The following is a 4,369-nucleotide window of genomic DNA, read 5'->3' as shown; positions in this document are numbered from 1 at the left end:
CATTTTGTTGACCTGGCTACCCCCACTTGGGATAGGTGTTCCACAGCAAGCGCCTATTGTTCGTCGGAAGCCGTTTTTGCCTCAGGGGTCTCCGGGCTGTGTTCGTTGGGGTTGAACTCCTGCTAGCAAAATCGCCGGGTTGAGGGAAGGGTTCAGACTGTGCCTGGGCCCTGTGGTCTCTTCCAGGTCAGTGTATGGCATTTCCTTCCCCTTGCCACAGGCACCTGGGAGCATGTCTGCACGTGGAGAAAGACTTTCCCGTGGGAAGCCGGTTTTTGTCAAACGGGTCCCAGTGCTCTGCTCCTCTCTTTTCACTGCTGCTGCCAGAAGCCCAGGGAGGATGGGAGGGCTTAGAACATGGCTGGGCACTGTGGTTTCTTCCAGAGAAGTGGAGGGCATTTGCTTTACCTTGCCAAAACCACTTGGGAGAGGGTCTGCACCTCAGGAAAACTCTTTCCGTGGGAAGCCGGCTTTTTGCAAAGGGGTCTCAGGGCCGTGGGCCTCGGCTGTCCCTCCGGCTCCCCAAAGCACAGGGACGAGGTGAGGGGCTTAGACCATGGCTGGGCAATGTTGTTTCTTACACCTGGGTGTGTGGCATTTTGTTAACCTGGCTACCGCCACTTGGGATAGGTGTTCCACAGCAAGCGCCTATTGTTCGTCGGAAGCCGTTTTTGCCTCAGGGGTCTCCGGGCTGTGTTCGTTGGGGTTGAACTCCTGCTAGCAAAACCGCCGGGATGAGGGAAGGGTTCAGACGGTGCCTGGGCCCTGTGGTCTCTTCCAGGTCAGTGTATGGCCTTTCCTTCCCCTTGCCACAGGCACCTGGGAGCATGTCTGCACGTGGAGAAAGACTTTCCCGTGGGAAGCCGGTTTTTGTCAAACGGGTCCCAGTGCTCTGCTCCTCTCTTTTCACTCCTGCTGCCAGAAGCCCAGGGAGGACGGGAGGGCTTAGAACATGGCTGGGCACTGTGGTTTCTTCCAGAGAAGTGGAGGGCATTTGCTTTACCTTGCCACAACCACTTGGGAGAGGGACTGCACCTCAGGAAAACTGTCTCCGTGGAAAGCCGGCTTTTTGCAAAGGGGTCTCAGGGCCGTGGGCCTCGGCTGTCCCTCCGGCTCCCCCAAGCACAGGGACGAGGTGAGGGGCTTAGCCCATGCCTGGGCAATGTTGTTTGTTACACCTGGGTGTGTGGCATTTTGTTGACCTGGCTACCCCCACTTGGGATAGGTGTTCCACAGCAAGCGCCTATTGTTCGTCGGAAGCCGTTTTTACCTCAGGGGTCTCCGGGCTGTGTTCGTTGGGGTTGAACTCCTGCTAGCAAAACCGCCGGGATGAGGGAAGGGTTCAGACTGTGCTTGGGCCCTGTGGTCTCTTCCAGGTCAGTGTATGGCATTTCCTTCCCCTTGCCACAGGCACCTGGGAGCATGTCTGCACGTGGAGAAAGACTTTCCCGTGGGAAGCCGGTTTTTGTCAAACGGGTCCCAGTGCTCTGCTCCTCTCTTTTCACTCCTGCTGCCAGAAGGCCAGGGAGGAAGGGAGGGCTTAGAACATGGCTGGGCACTGTGGTTTCTTCCAGAGAAGTGGAGGGCATTTGCTTTACCTTGCCACAACCACTTGGGAGAGGGTCTGCACCTCAGGAAAAGTGTCTCCGTGGGAAGCCGGCTTTTTGCAAAGGGGTCTCAGGGCCGTGGGCCTCGGCTGTCCCTCCGGCTCCCCAAAGCACAGGGACGAGGTGAGGGGCTTAGACCATGGATGGGCAGTGTTGTTTCTTACACCTGGGTGTGTGGCATTTTGTTGACCTGGCTACCCCCACTTGGGATAGGTGTTCCACAGCAAGCGCCTATTGTTCGTCGGAAGCCGTTTTTGCCTCAGGGGTCTCCGGGCTGTGTTCGTTGGGGTTGAACTCCTGCTAGCAAAATCGCTGGGTTGAGGGAAGGGTTCAGACTGTGCCTGGGCCCTTTGGTCTCTTCCAGGTCAGTGTATGGCATTTCCTTCCCCTTGCCACAGGCACCTGGGAGCATGTCTGCACGTAGAGAATGACTTTCCCGTGGGAAGCCTGTTTTTGTCAAACGGGTCCCAGTGCTCTGCTCCTCTCTTTTCACTCCTGCTGCCAGAAGCCCAGGGAGGACGGGAGGGCTTAGAACATGGCTGGGCACTGTGGTTTCTTCCAGAGAAGTGGAGGGCATTTGCTTTACCTTGCCACAACCACTTGGGAGAGGGTCTGCACCACAGGAAAACTCTTTCCGTGGGAAGCCGGCTTTTTGCAAAGGGGTCTCAGGGCCGTGGGCCTCGGCTGTCCCTCCGGCTCCCCAAAGCACAGGGACGAGGTGAGGGGCTTAGACCATGGCTGGGCAATGTTGTTTCTTACACCTGGGTGTGTGGCATTTTGTTAACCTGGCTACCGCCACTTGGGATAGGTGTTCCACAGCAAGCGCCTATTGTTCGTCGGAAGCCGTTTTTGCCTCAGGGGTCTCCGGGCTGTGTTCGTTGGGGTTGAACTCCTGCTAGCAAAACCGCCGGGATGAGGGAAGGGTTCAGACGGTGCCTGGGCCCTGTGGTCTCTTCCAGGTCAGTGTATGGCCTTTCCTTCCCCTTGCCACAGGCACCTGGGAGCATGTCTGCACGTGGAGAAAGACTTTCCCGTGGGAAGCCGGTTTTTGTCAAACGGGTCCCAGTGCTCTGCTCCTCTCTTTTCACTCCTGCTGCCAGAAGCCCAGGGAGGACGGGAGGGCTTAGAACATGGCTGGGCACTGTGGTTTCTTCCAGAGAAGTGGAGGGCATTTGCTTTACCTTGCCACAACCACTTGGGAGAGGGACTGCACCTCAGGAAAACTGTCTCCGTGGAAAGCCGGCTTTTTGCAAAGGGGTCTCAGGGCCGTGGGCCTCGGCTGTCCCTCCGGCTCCCCCAAGCACAGGGACGAGGTGAGGGGCTTAGCCCATGCCTGGGCAATGTTGTTTGTTACACCTGGGTGTGTGGCATTTTGTTGACCTGGCTACCCCCACTTGGGATAGGTGTTCCACAGCAAGCGCCTATTGTTCGTCGGAAGCCGTTTTTGCCTCAGGGGTCTCCGGGCTGTGTTCGTTGGGGTTGAACTCCTGCTAGCAAAACCGCCGGGATGAGGGAAGGGTTCAGACTGTGCTTGGGCCCTGTGGTCTCTTCCAGGTCAGTGTATGGCATTTCCTTCCCCTTGCCACAGGCACCTGGGAGCATGTCTGCACGTGGAGAAAGACTTTCCCGTGGGAAGCCGGTTTTTGTCAAACGGGTCCCAGTGCTCTGCTCCTCTCTTTTCACTCCTGCTGCCAGAAGGCCAGGGAGGAAGGGAGGGCTTAGAACATGGCTGGGCACTGTGGTTTCTTCCAGAGAAGTGGAGGGCATTTGCTTTACCTTGCCACAACCACTTGGGAGAGGGTCTGCACCTCAGGAAAAGTGTCTCCGTGGGAAGCCGGCTTTTTGCAAAGGGGTCTCAGGGCCGTGGGCCTCGGCTGTCCCTCCGGCTCCCCAAAGCACAGGGACGAGGTGAGGGGCTTAGACCATGGATGGGCAGTGTTGTTTCTTACACCTGGGTGTGTGGCATTTTGTTGAGCTGGCTACCCCCACTTGGGATAGGTGTTCCACAGCAAGCGCCTATTGTTCGTCGGAAGCCGTTTTTGCCTCAGGGGTCTCCGGGCTGTGTTCGTTGGGGTTGAACTCCTGCTAGCAAAATCGCTGGGTTGAGGGAAGGGTTCAGACTGTGCCTGGGCCCTTTGGTCTCTTCCCGGTCAGTGTATGGCATTTCCTTCCCCTTGCCACAGGCACCTGGGAGCATGTCTGCACGTAGAGAATGACTTTCCCGTGGGAAGCCTGTTTTTGTCAAACGGGTCCCAGTGCTCTGCTCCTCTCTTTTCACTCCTGCTGCCAGAAGCCCAGGGAGGACGGGAGGGCTTAGAACATGGCTGGGCCCTGTGGTTTCTTCCAGAGAAGTGGAGGGCATTTGCTTTACCTTGCCACAACCACTTGGGAGAGGGTCTGCACCACAGGAAAACTCTTTCCGTGGGAAGCCGGCTTTTTTCAAGGGGTCTCAGGGCCGTGGGCCTCGGCTGTCCCTCCGGCTCCCCAAAGCACAGGGACGAGGTGAGGGGCTTAGACCATGGCTGGGCAATGTTGTTTCTTACACCTGGGTGTGTGGCATTTTGTTAACCTGGCTACCGCCACTTGGGATAGGTGTTCCACAGCAAGCGCCTATTGTTCGTCGGAAGCCGTTTTTGCCTCAGGGGTCTCCGGGCTGTGTTCGTTGGGGTTGAACTCCTGCTAGCAAAACCGCCGGGATGAGGGAAGGGTTCAGACGGTGCCTGGGCCCTGTGGTCTCTTCCAGGTCAGTGTATGGCCTTTCC

Source organism: Ursus arctos, unplaced genomic scaffold (assembly GCF_023065955.2).
Source record: "Ursus arctos isolate Adak ecotype North America unplaced genomic scaffold, UrsArc2.0 scaffold_21, whole genome shotgun sequence".
In the NCBI taxonomy this organism is placed as follows: domain Eukaryota; kingdom Metazoa; phylum Chordata; class Mammalia; order Carnivora; family Ursidae; genus Ursus; species Ursus arctos.
This window is presented reverse-complemented; position numbering follows the sequence as displayed.